Genomic DNA, 14,218 nt, shown 5'->3' on the forward strand with positions numbered 1-14,218 from the left:
ATTACCTTTCCTCTTTACTGACTGCTGGAGATGATGCTTTGCTTCTGTTTATAGACCCCCTCCTCCTCTATCTTGATATTGGTGTTATCTGGCTGAGCAATTTGACATCATCATCATCACAGAGGTTTCTCTATCTCTATAGCAACATCTGATGATGCCACAAACAGAGGATTATGCAATCTGTGTAGGCTCAGATGGAAAGAGAGGCAGGGCTGGGACTTCTGATTTAAGCACAAATGTCTCTAATAACAGTAAGGGGAATACAGAAACTTGTTAGCAAAGGAAATGTGTTTTTGTGTAAACATTCTCTTTTCCAAGATTTCCTCTGGTGGGAAAGTTCCTCCTTAATGTCCTCTTAAGCACATGTATATATTATATATGCGCAGTCACAGATATGCATAGTTGTGTGTAAATGAATAGATGGAAATACAAAATCATTCCTAGGATTTGCAGAGGTGTTGCCAGTTCTCTGCTCACAAACCCTAAAGCATCCAGAATCTCCTTAGATTCACCCATCCCAAACAAAAGGTGTTCTGGTTCTGCCCAAACCTCACATTCCCTCTGTGTTAAATGATTTTCCTGCCAGCCCTGTCCTCTGTGACCTCTGGGGATGTTGGTGTCCTTGGCTAGATTGGATTTCTTCTTTGGATTCTCCTTGTTCAGACCCACCCTTTACCAGGTTTGTCCTGTGGTAAAAGCACAGCAGAAATATAAGGGGAGTTCAAAAATCACCTTCCCAAAAGCTCCTTAATAAACCCTGAGAAAATGCCTTTGTTGCCCTCTCCATGCCTCAGTTTCCCCAGTAACAGGGGAAATAAATCTGATTCTTAGGGAGGCACTGAGGATAACTTTGCTCTTGTTTCTGAATTCCTGACATTTTGGTGAGGGCATCCACGGAGACTCTGCAAAACATGCTTGTTTATCTTATTTTTATTGAACATATGAATGCATCCTATCTAGCACATGTTGTCAGAATCAATAACTGTGTCTTGTTACCAGTTTTTCCATTTATGGCATATTGTCCTGACATAGCTGTAAAACCTCAATGAATATGGTTTTAATAACCCAATGGTATTTAATGTACAATCACTGTCTTATTAAGTCTAAATTAAATCCTTACTTGAGACACTTAATTTAAAGTGTGACTGATCTTTTCCTGGCCTGGAAGGAGATACTTAAGTGACACTTCTTCCAATCTGGCCACATGGTTGAGGGGGTGGGATTTAAATAATGTATTTTGATGATACCACTCATCTGGTTAAAGCTGAATTGCATCATTTTATGAACACTCAGAGACAGGATCAAATTAAACCCAACTTCCCACCAAGTTAACTCAGCTGAGTTTCAGAGCTTAATAGTGCATTCGAAACACACACTTATTGTGACTATCCACTCATCAGCATCTGCTTGGCTTTTCCAAAGGAAAAAATGAACTGCACCATATTTTTCTACTCAGAGCCTCTTGTGGGGTGCCTTTAGAGTTGACAAAGACAAGGCTTACATTCTGCTGTGGGCACACTAATAAAATAAACCTAATAAAATAAACATTACATGCAATAACGATGCTACTAAATCTAAGTTCAATGTGTAGCTAAAGTGTTACCCACAGATCTATTTAGAGTGATGTGCCTGGACTCTTTTTCCATCCTTTTCCAACCAAGAGTCACATAAACATTTGCTAAATTGAAAGCGTTGTCAGAGCCAATGGGAGCTCCACAAGCAATTTTGGCACGTGCAGAGCTGGGGAGGGCACAGAGCTCAGGGATAAATGACATGCTGTCACTTCTCTGTGCCAAGGCCACCACTGAAAAACAGCCAGACCTGAGGGTTTGGAAGGAAATTTCTGAACAAAAATGTCTGGTCAGACCCTGGATAGCATCATGTAGGTTGTGCCTGTGCTTTGTGGTTGGGCCACACAATGATCATCAGGTTGGATTAATGCAAATTGTGCACTTGAAGGTGCACAGGAAAGGAAAACACCCTTATTAGTACAGGCAGATTTGGAGTTTCAGTTTGATGTTTGGGAATACATTGGGAGCCAGGAGAGGAAGAGGCAGTGGGGTAACTTCTGGCAAGATTTTCATTTCCCTCTCTTTTCAGCCTCTAGACCTTTGACAGCACGGATGGAAAGTCAGGCAGGGCCATCAGTACCATAGCTCTCAGCTCAGATTGTAGCTGCAGCTGAAGCTGCTCTATCTGTATTATTTATTGAAAATAAACTCTGGAATATTTCACTACAGTGTGGAAACTTGTAACAAAAACAAAACAGAAAAAAAAAAGCCAAAAAAAGGAAAGAATGTTCCTAGAATTTCAGAAATCTATTTATCTGTGGAAAAAATTCTGCTAAGCAGTCTCTGTAGTTTGCTGGCTGCCACACCACGGCTCTTTGGGCAGTCACTGGAAGGATGGAGTGGAGTTGATGAAGAAATGTACCCCCAAGAGATGCTCTGAACAGGCTCTGTCTCCATGCTGAACAAATTTGGTGATTTTTATTTGTTTTCTAGCGAGCTTGGTGGTGTTGCCTGATTTTAGAACAAACTTGCTCTTTGCACTACTTCAGGATCTTTATCAAAGCCCCAGCTGCTGGATGTTTGGGATTGCACAAGAGCTGCTTCTGTCACTCAGAAAACCAAAGGAAAACCCACGTCCAAGTGGTTTCAGGGGTAGGGTTCAAAGTGTGACCAAAACCAGAGGTCAAGCCTATTTCTCTTTCCAAGAACCTCGAAGTTCACTGTGAAACATTGTCCTGACTGCTTTAGAGGATGGAAAGTGCTTGGAAGTGGCAACTGTGCTGATGTGTGGAATAAAGGGGCAGGACAAGGGCAAAGATCTCTCTAAGGTGAGAGGTTCCATACAGGTGTTGGAGCTCTGTGTGCAGAGTGCTCAGAGCTGTCTCTCTGAATTAAAACTTTGGGGTTTCTTTTACCGTTTACTGTGTGCAACCTCACAAGGGGCTCAGGAAAAAGCAAATGTTGTTGCTATACAATCTTCTGAAAAAAGCCTGAAATCACAGCCTGTCCTGAGAGCAAGGAGAATGTGCTCAGCTCAACGTCACCACCAGCAGAGCTTAACTGAGGGCAGTATAACACTTCAAGTGAAAATATTTGTGTTCCTATTATGTCTTCCATCCAAGAACTTAATGGCTATTTGGTTCAGCTCAGTCCTGATGATTGATTTCTCCTGGATGCTGGGGTGAGAATTGTTTTAACAGTTTACAGATGGACAAATGAAACAGGGAGGTGTCCGATGTATTGTCCAGCACTGTGAGCTAAGCCAGTGGCAGAACAGTTGTATCCCTGTTTGATCCCAGCCAGGTTTAATCCCTCTTTTTTTTTTTTTTTTTTTTTTTTTTTTTTTTTTTTTTTTTTCATTCTGTAGCAATTTGACTTCTTCCCTAGCATGTGTGCACTTTAATAACTGAATCACAGCCACAGGAAATGATGAGGCTGAAGACATTGATGAAGACCTTTCATAGTGATATTTATCCTTCTTGTTCTAAATCTGGAATAATCCTTATTGCAATAATTCCAGTCTTGTGAGATATATTAGCTTTGTACTGTTGTTGCTGCTGCTGTGCCTGTGTATTTAACAGTTTTCCAAATAATTTACTCAAGCTTGCAAGTTTTAAGAGCTTTTCTAGGATGAAAGAGAGGGGAAAGGAATATGCTCACCCAGAGTGTTTTCTCTGTCTCTCTTTTGTCTATCATTAATTAGGAAGGGTTTCAAGTGATAAAACCAGCTTGTTGTTGTAAGTCATCCACATGCTAAATTAAAGTGGGCAAACTGACATGGCAGTTAAACCCTCAAAGCCTGAAATCAATCAATAAAATCTATGGAAAATTACTCTGAGCAAATTAACATCCTTTAATATATAAATGCATTTTTTTCCCCCCACATCTCTGCATAAAAGCTAGTCAGAAATTTCCTGTGCGTCCCATACTCATCCTGAGACAGGCACCATACACTCTCTTCTTTCCACCTGGAGTGGAAAGTCCATAACTCTGAAGTGGAGATACTGGGACAAAGCAGCTGAACAAGGTTTGTGGTAGATTTTCCCCAAAACATCTCTTTGACTCTTTCCTTAAATGTGACCATTCCAACTCCACTGAATGTGACTGGATGCACACAGCTCTGAGGAGCAGAGCCGGGGTATCAGAGAGGTTTGCAGAGCAGTGGAACTTAATGGTTTCTGGGGGCTGAGGACAAACACCATCCATCTTTCTGCGTACTCTTGCGAGCACTCAGCATTAATATCTGAGGGCCTTTTAGTGCCACTGAAGAATTTATTCTCACAACACCACTGGGAGAAGGGATTTCATGGCTTTAATTCCAGTATCAGTAGGAATTTGAGAAACTGAGCCATAGAGCTGTTGCTTTCCACTCAGCTCCTGTCTATGGGTATTGTCAAAAGATTACCAGACGAGATAAATGAACTAGAGAGTGTCCCAAGAATTCTATTCCCTTCCTATGCATCAGTGTTTTGAGAGCTTTAAAGACTTTGAGTGTGTGTAATTGTTTCAGATTTGGGCTAAGTCACTCCAGATAGAAAGTGCAAACAGGCCAACAAACTGAAGGGCTGGGGGTGTTTTTAATTGAATGGTCTAAAGCTGACAGTTTGCTGAAGGAGAAAAGAATCTGAGGTTGTGAAATGCAGGAGTTCATTTCTCTGCCAATAAAGCTCTGGAATGGGATTTCTAGATGTTTCCTATCAATAAATTGTTCTAATAAAATGTTGTCTTTACGCAAATTGAAATTTTCTGCAGGAAAATACTGACTTTGCTGAGTTGCCCCCTCCCCTTGGGAAAATTTAAACAGGGCTTCCTGGCTTCCTGCTGGGAAGATTTTTGCCAATTTTATTTTCTGCCTGAAGGGAGAAAAACAAATTGATGCATGTTTTCCAACAGCCAGCAGAGCTGGGAGGAGGAAGGAAAGGCCAATTGCCCTGGCTGTCTGCCTGCCACACAGCGTGGTCACCTCTGCCCGTTGGGCTGGGCGGGAGAAACAGAGGCAGGGGTCCTGAAGGTCCAAAACCTACCCAAGATGCTAGTGCCAGTCCGAATTAATATTAACCTATTTAAAACAGCAATTTTTATGTCTCCTGTAATTTTTAAAATATTTTGTTTCCCTTTTTTTTTTTTTTTTTAGTTATTTTTAGGAAGAGAACGATGCAAATTTGTTCACTTTTTTTTTTTTTTTTCTGCCCTTGGAATGGATTTGCACTTTCTGGGCTGGTCCCCTCACGCGACAGCTACAAGGAAGTTGAAAGGACAATTTCTTTTGAGAAGTCAACAATACCTTGGCAGCTGGAATTCCATCAGATAAGCAATATTTGATTAATATTGGACAGTAGGAGGAGACAAAATGGGATAGTATGGACGTATTGGAAAAGCACTCACAAGAGCTACTCATGGATTTGCAATATTCCAGCACAGATTGCCAATGCTGCATTAAAATATTGCCTCAAAAGCAATTCCCTAGACCCAGTGCATGATAAGCTGATGAGCAACCCCCTCCTTCTCCATTCCATATATCTCCTTCAATGATATTTCCACCCATCTCCTCTATTGCCAGTGGCTTGAGCAAGGTTGGTTCAAATGAATTTAAAATGGGGATCAGTATTGCCAATTCAAATCATGGGTTTTCCAGTCTGGCCCTAGGACTGTCCCCAGGGCAGAGATCCCTTGCTGAAACAGGTCATGTCCCATCTTTAAGTGAGAAGAATCAGGTGAGTGGTAGTAAGAAAAAGGCAGGATAAGGACAGAAACAGGAGGCAAGCAAAAGGTTTGCAGAGGAGGGAAGACATTCAAGATTTTGCATTTCTTTTCTCATTGTACTTTACTCCAAACCCTTCCACAACCTTCCTGGAAGAGGGGGAAGGGCACGGGCTGATTTGCATCTTATGTTACTGCTGACAGTAGGAGGTCTTAATTGGGGCACCAAAGAGCAGGTGTATGCTAACGTTAATCTTCCCTTTCACCTGTCACTCATGCAATGAATGTGATCTCTCCCTCTCATTAGCAGCCCTCTGTCACATGCCGGGGAGCTTTGGAAGGGTCCCTCTGAAACTTGTTGGGATTGATTTTCCTGCCCGTGCTGGGTTATTATTGCCAGACCCCGGACAACCGCTCCCAGGGAACGCATCTGCCCGCTGGAGGTACGGATAAGCACTGCCTAATGGACTCAAATTATGTGTGCCTTGTGGAAAAATGATCAGGAATTTTGGTGTATTGGACTGATGATAAACAGATAGAGACCAGCTCGTTTCGAAAATAACGCGTCGTGCGCTCAAGTGTTACAGAGATGATCTTAGGAGGAAAGTTAATTTAGCAAAGATACTCAATTCGGTGTTATCTCCAAATGTTGATTCCTGGAATCATTACTCACTGCGTAGTCAGGCAAAACTTCCCTGGATTTCAAGGACTCCAGCTGGAGCCAAGAGGAAATTGGCCTGGGAGAGGATGAAATAGTAACTCTAGAATTTGGACCTCCATCTCTTGTAGTTCACCTATAACAGCAACAACAGCCTGATCCTTTGCTCGAGCCGTGCAGGGTATTAGGAAACAACTCTGAGCAGCCAAGAGCAGCTAAACCTGCTTTGCTTTGCTCTTTGTGCACCCTGAACTCCCTGTCTTGTGAGGAACCTGCTGTCAGGACAGCGATCTCTGTCTCCCAGCCACGCATTTCTCACACAAAAACAAGGGGAAAAAGGCAAATCACCTCACAAAGAATTTATCCGAGCTTTTCACATCCTCCCAGTGCTGCTCTGGAACACGTTCCACTCTGGTTCAACCAGAGGTGAAATAAATAATTATCTTTGGGGGAAAGAATTCACATGGTTAAAAGTATTATATTCTGAGAGCAACAGTTTGTTGGCTGTGAGTGGGATCCGGGGGGATGAGCATCAGCTGCAGCCTGGGTTCTGAGTCAGAGCAGAGTCCCGTGGGAATCACAGCTGCTCCAGGGCTCCAGTGTTGGTTATTTCCTTTAGCATGATGATGGCTGGCCTCTTCTTTTATCATTCCCCTCCGTTGTTGGGAGGTGGCTTTCTTTATCATCAGATTCCTTCCACAAGCAGTAATTCTGTGATTCAATAGAATGGAAACCAAGAAACAAACGGGACTGACACATTACATTAGTAATGTAATTCTAACTCATAATCTGTATTTTCCTTGCTGAGCTTGGGTCATGGTATGAGACTTTTCTCTTTTCTGAGATTATGGGGAAAAAAACCAACCCTGTAATATCTAATTGTGTAGCCCCTTTTGGGATAAAATACTCAATATTCAGCTCTGCTGTAGAGGGAAACAAGGACTTTTAGAGGAAGAACCAATATTCACTTTTAGAAGAACCAGTGTTTGAATAAGTGTGGCAAAAATTGTGACGTCCACACTGCTGTCATTGTAATTTCTCCACTGGGCAATGGAAAGCATTTTGTCTTAAATTCACAACCCCCTTATTGTCTGTTTTTTTAGTGAATTATAACAATCAAATTCTTCAATTCCTGTGTTTACCTAGTGTCCTACAATCAAGCAGTTACCAAAACTGTAAGAAACAAGCCCAGAATCAGGAGGAAAAACATGATTGATTTTAAACATATGAATGTTACAGAATTCATAAACTGGCAAAGTGGGACAGAGAAGTGCCAGACTCAATGAGACACCTCCAATAATGATATGCTTTGCCATGATGCTGGATGGGGAGTCTAAAATCTCTGTTATTCCAGTCCATGAATGTGTTGTCTCGAAAAGTACAAGCTGCAATTAAGAGCTATTGGATAATAACTATGCCATGAAAATGTCCTAAACTATTAAAGAGCTGAAGATGATAGTGTGCTTTTAATGTTTCACATAAACCATTTGGGATTTGAAGAACTTTCACTGCTCGTGAGGAAGTCGGAATATATCCTTGCTTGGGTTAAAGGGAAGGAAGAGAAAAAGCCCTGAATTAAATTTTTGAGCTCGACACCCTCCATTTTTCTACATGTTGCTCAATTCTAAATGGGGAAAATAAAATCAGCTTTGTTCATGAGCTTATGCTTTTGACTTTTTTTTCTTCTTGGAGCCTGTGAATTATTAATAAACTAATTTCTCTTTATAGTTCAATCTTTGGAGACTTAAAGTGCTCACTCCAATGCACTGAACAAGAGGAATGCTTCAGCTCCAATCAGCTCCTGTCTTCTTTGGAAATGCTGGCCTTGAGGTATCTTTGAGTCTTTGAAATCAATCTTTTATTCAGCTGGGAATTTCTGATGGCTTGGAGGTCTGGTCTGTTAATTCTGCCTAATGCCCTGTTTAAGTTTGGGGCATTTCTGTCAGATGATTTTCTGCTTTTACTTTGCTGAAGGACTAGAGCATCCCACTGTCCCTTCACTACATCCCCATTCCTTTGTCTCCAAGTAGAAACAAAAATATTTGTTGGGTTTAAAAAGTAAATGGGCGGTGGGATGATCAAGAAACACCCAAAGGGGCACCTAGGTGAGATTTCGTGGAGTTTTCCAAAGCCAGATTAATTCAGCTTGATCTCTTGGATCAGGAGTGCAGATGTCAGAGGGATCCCTGTGCTATCTTGAAGCCTTTCATCACTCCTGCCTCACCTGAGGGTTTCTCATTCTTGGTTTATCAGTAGCACTACCACAGCTGAGGGAGAGGAGGGCGAAATCAGGGAAAGAGGGAGGCCAGGGCAAAACCCTGAAGTCCTGTGTCCACCAGGATGTGAACAGCCTGCAACAACTGGGCTGTCCAGTTTTGTCTTCTGTCCTCTGGATAATTTGGACCAAGATTTAGATCACAGAATAAGAGTGTAACATCTTCCATAGAGGGTTAGCATGAACCAGAAATTACAAAACTGGGAGCCTTTTTATTTTAAAAAAATGTGATTTCTTCTTCCCAGAGCCTGGACTGAGAGCTGGACAAACTCATTTCAGTTGTAATCCTGTGAAACAAAAGCTCTCAATGATAAAGCAACATTGTTTGGTCTTTCCATTCTCATGCTTCTAAAAAAAGCTACCAAACGACAGAAAAAGGTCCACATGAAATTTAAAAATAGGCTGAGGGACTGGGTTACAAGTCACTGAGCTCCATGTGGTCAAATAAAAACAACTATAGCAAAAAAATTACAGTGCTAATTTAAGCTGTACAAGAGAATTTCATTTACCAGAAATATTTAACTAAAGAAAACCACATTAAGGCAGTGGCCTTCATTAACAAAAAATGTCCCGTGCAGAGGTGACTTCCCAGTTAAATTTTTTTGGGAAAGAAAATCTGACTCCTGAAAGAAAATTTTAAAACAAAACTGTTTAAGGAAAAACATCTGGATTTCTTTAATGTCTGATGTGTGTCTCTTCCTCAGTTCTTACTTTCGAGGTTATTTGGAGACCCTTGATCTCCTTTGTGGTGGGATAAATCCAGAGAAACTCCATTGGATGCAGAGCTTGGTGCTGGCTCTGAGCGCTGGTCATGGAAATCCATGGTGTGAGCAGGGCTGGGGTGGCGCAGAGGGGCACAGCAGGGTTTTCTGCACAGGATTTATTTTCCAGCTCTCTCTGAGTAGCTCTGCAAGTCTGAGAAAACCCATCCAAACCCAGAAAAACACACCCAAACCTAGGAAAGGGAAAGGTTTCACTGGTGTGCAGGGGGATCTTCAGCAAGGAACAAAAACAATTCGATTCCAGCCTCCCATTGAGGTCGATGGGATTTGTGTACCTCAGCCCATGAAGGTCTTTGGGAAATTCCAGCCATGAAGGTTAATTATAAGCCTTTAATTAATCAGACATTCACTGTGGGCTGAAGTGGTCTGGCTGTCTGAGCTCCGGCGGGTCCTTAATTAACACCACCGGGGGCTGGGGAATGGGGTGACTTTGAGGCAGCTGCAGGTCTCTGGTGAAGGCTGGGATGGTGAAGGCTGGAATTCTTGGGATGGGGGCTGGAGATGCTGCCAGGGGGCCAGGGCTGAGCCCTGGGATGGGGACAATGGTTTGTGCCATCTGTGTCTAGTGCAGTCAGTGAATGAGCCCCAACTGGGCTCCCCAAGGTGAACAGGAAAAAAAAATAAAAATCAAGGGTTTCATTATTCCTTATGCATGAGAAATCAGAATAAATTGACAACTGGAATTAAAAATCCAAGCTGGTTGGCTTACTTGGTGAAGCTCTTTAAAACAGGCCTCTTAATTTAAAATTGCCTAAAAAATGAGGTAGCAATAAATGGTGTCTCTGAACCTTTCTTTTTTTCATTAATGTAATTTTTGAGCTACACAAGAATTTATCATCTCCTGGGTTTCCCATCGTAGTTCAACTCTCTAATATGTGGCTGGTGCTCTGGAGGTATCAGAGGCAGAGAGGGCCTTGACTCTCTGCAGAATATGGGAATGTGGTCTGAGGGAGAACTTCTGGCCTCCCTCAAACCAAAGGCAAAGTAGCATTAATTTCAAGGGATCTGGGATTTCTCCCAAATAATAGTATTAGCAATGCTTCAGTGGTCTTTAACTTAATAAAAGCAAAATGGCAGCATTAGAGAGAGATGCTTATGAGGGAAGAAAAAAAGCCATTTTGTTTCTCCCAAAATTATGGGAACTCTATTTCTTTTTTTCTTCTGACACACACTGCATTTCTAGTAAGAGGCAAAAATATGATGTGGGAGAAAATAACTTTCAGTTGATGCACCAAAACATTTTGAACTGTCCAAATGATGGAAGCTGCATCCATGAGAAAACCAGAGAGGACTCCTAAAACACTATGAAGCCAAGAGAAAAAAATAAAAGAAAATAAATATCCCCATTCCTGGAGGACGCCTGTATCTTTAAGCAGCTGTTTCTTGTCTCTGAGGTAACAAAGTTGTCATGTGATGCATCTGTTACCATGGCAATAATCTGTAATTGTGCAGAAAATCCACCAAAGTAGCGTGCAAGTCCTTGGTGAATTGGACGGAGAGAAAAATCACCCCTGTGCAAGCCTTGAATTGATGCTGTTGTGCAACTGCCTTGGCCAAGGCAGCCCAGCTTCACCTCCAGTGAATTTCCCGGATTTATTTGCTCTGCTCCTGGTGTCTGGTGTTTGCCTGGTGTTCAAACACCCTCCCCACTCCTCCCTCACAGCTGGAGGGTCCTGGGCATCTTTTCCACCCTCCCCTGCCACATTCAGGGCATTTTACAGAAAGTTGCTGCTGTTTTGGCCAAAGGTGTAAATTTTGAGCCATTTTTTTCCAAGCACAGGTGGTAAAATGGCATTAAATATTGTGCCCTTGCTGCAGTTGCAATAGGAAAGGCAATTCCAATGTTTATTTTATCCCTCCCTCCCAAAGGGGCAGCCCCCAACATCTCCACTGGCTCTGCCTCCATCAGGATGTGTCATTTCACCAGCACCTTGGGAACAGCTCCCACACACCCTCATGTGCACGCAGTATTTGTATTTATATATAATATATAAATTTAAATAAATCTTCTGCTAGCAGGCCGAGTTCAGAATCCTTTAAAACCGACTCAAAATAGAAACACAGAAGGATGGGAAGATGAAATCTGCAGAAGTTTCTGCCCTGCATTAGTCATAAAATAAACTGCTGGAATTTACAAAGAAAATCCTTCAGCATTTTGAGTCATCTGCTCATTATATCATTGGGCTAAAAGTGCTTGCTACTATCCAAATCAAAACGCCAGGGAAATCTCATGAGAATATGCCTCGTGGGCAAATCCCAAAAGGAGAACATCTGGATTTAAGATGCCATTGCCCTGTACTTAACCCTAAGCCACTGAGAAAAATGACTATTCTCCCGCTCTCACTCTCTCTGTGTTATTAGTAAATATTTATACTATACAAGCACCCAAAGGCCTCAAATGATTGTAGACTTCCATCTTGAGGCTCGTGCAGGCCTAACAGAGAGAGAAGCCCCCTCTGCTCTGCAGGGCTTGCTCGTTGTTTATTTTTCCTCTCAGCTATGGTGAGATGAGCTGCACCATGCCCAGCAACTGAGTTATTGGAATTAGATGAGACCCTCATTTCTTCCCCAGGGGAAAAAGAATGTATTTTGCTAAGTGGGGTTTGCTCAGCTGAGGCAGCTTAGAGTCAGTGAAAACTCTTTTGTGCCCACACCAGCAGTGCCACCTTTAGCTTTGCCTGCCCAGGCTCTGAGGTAGCCTGTTTACCCTGAGTTAAAAACATAAAACTGTTTTGTCTTCCCTTGTAGTGTAGGTGCTAATTAGAGTGATGTGGATAATTTAATACCACTCACACTGATATTCAAGCCCAAAACCAGACCTTCTCAGAGTCCAGCATTCATTTGCAGTGAGTAGATTGAAATCCTTCTCCCCATGCAAGTCCCTGCCTGTCTCTTAAGGCTGACACAGATCCTCACCTGCAGAACTGGGGCTGCACCTTAGGTTGGAAGGACCTTACAGAAAGTCATTTGCTCACTCATGTGTCCTTCAGCTGAACCCAACCCCACCGAGTGGGTGACCTGAGATCTGCCTTTTCCCATCTGGTTTTGAAAGAGGGATTCTGACATTTGAGTTGTGGGACTCTCATTTGACCATAACCTGAGTCTTCTCCAACCATTTGTGAAGGGGAGGGTTATGACCCCAGTGTAAACTAGATGGACCTTTGTTCCATACAAACTTCCATCCATACTCTTTTGCTTGGTGAGATGGGAACAACCCAGTAACACTCCGGGTGACCCCCTCCTGCCATTGCTGGAGATGTTCCACAGCTGTCACTCCTCAACACATCTAACATGGAGAAAACACAATCAGCACAATTAACTGAAGTAGGGCCTGGCCTGGGCTTTCTTTCTGGGAGCCCTGAGCTTATAAAAGTTTTGGGAAGAGCAGAAGGGATGTGGTTTCCTTGATGGAGGAACTTTTTTTCTATTTAGAAGTAGCCTGAATGCTGCCTGAAGATTATCCCTACCTGTAGTCCCTAAATTCCTCCTTCCCTGGGGAAGTTGAAGAAGAAGTAAGGGGATGGTACATGCTGAATTTGGGAGGCCTCTAAAGGAAAAGGTTTATTTGGAACAACACAAGGCTGGGTCTTCCTGGGCTTCTCATCTTGGCTCTGCCCTGAGGATCTGCCGCTCCTCTCCCATCCTCTTGCAACTTTCCTGCTGGACATGCTGAGAGTTTTCACCTCTGGAAAGAGCCCCCTGGAGATGACTCACCACACTCCCCCTGCCCTGTGAGATAGGAAAGCTGGTGTGGCCACTGCGGGAAGCCAAGAAGCAGCAGCCGAAGCAGAGCTGCTCTGAAATAAGTGCTTAGGAATGCTCTGACCTCTTGCTTCACTGATGCACCATTTTTTTTCCCTTTCTTTTTGTTTGTGGGTTTGTTGTTTTGTGTTGTTTTGTGTTGTTTTGTTTTTCCAGAGAGAACACTAAAAGATCTGTTTGTACATAACTTTAATCTGCATGCTCACACACACACACACAGATTCAGCCTGGGCCAGGGGAGAAGAAAGGGGATCACCGCTCTGCCAGTTGTAGGTGTTTGGGGCTCCAGACAGCTGTGACAAACTGCAGCCTTTTTACTACCTTAGAAAACATAATGGACCACTTTTGTAATTTTAGCTGTAAATGTACTTCTGCTGTATCACAGGACAGTGCTTGAGTATGAGAAAAGAGAGAAATACAAGAAGTGCAGAAATTATGTGGTGACAGGCCAAAGAACAGAGCTTATAACACACCCACGGAGTGTTTCCTGTGAAAACAATATTCTTCTGGTTCTGTTCATGATGCTCTTGCTTGCCTGCTTTAAGGAGTAATTTCTCAGAGCTATATTTTAGATGTTCAGCTCTTGTAAACTCTTCACAGTTTAATACGTTGCAGCTTTTCTGTTTGCCAAGCTTGAGTCACTGGATTAAAACTACAGCCGCCACCACAGCCATCAATGTTTCTGTAACTTCCCCTCTCCTCTCTGCCCAGGCTCTACCTCATAATGGCAACCTGTGATCCCAGTTTGTGCTGCACAGATGACTAAAGAGCATAAAGATTTCAGCTTCTCTGAGATATGGAAGCACATAAATAAGGTGAGAGCTGTGTTTGCCCAACTGAACCTGGGTGAAGTCACATCAAGCAGCAGAAGTCCCTGTGATGTGTGGTCGTGGGCTGAAAAGAATGATGAACACTGGTGGTCCCCAGTGTGCACCTGAGGGAGGGATGGCCCTAAGGGAGGGTGTCTGCTGGTCTGTTACTGCTGTTACAGAGCAGGAGCAGAAACTGAGATCCCACACAGACTGCAGTG

The 14,218-nt window shown here is 42.8% G+C and overlaps 1 long non-coding RNA gene across 1 annotated transcript; it reads left to right on the top strand.

Annotated features, from left to right (window-relative positions):
* Nucleotides 1-6,111: 6,111 nt before the first annotated feature.
* On the top strand, nucleotides 6,112-14,003 carry LOC310915252. The gene is made up of 3 exons (XR_014591155.1): nucleotides 6,112-6,154; nucleotides 8,098-8,199; nucleotides 13,900-14,003. It is a non-coding gene; the product is annotated as an uncharacterized lncRNA (long non-coding RNA).
* Nucleotides 14,004-14,218: the final 215 nt, after the last annotated feature.

Source organism: Zosterops lateralis, assembly GCF_965231275.1.
Source record: "Zosterops lateralis genome assembly, chromosome: 14".
Lineage (NCBI taxonomy): Eukaryota > Metazoa > Chordata > Aves > Passeriformes > Zosteropidae > Zosterops > Zosterops lateralis.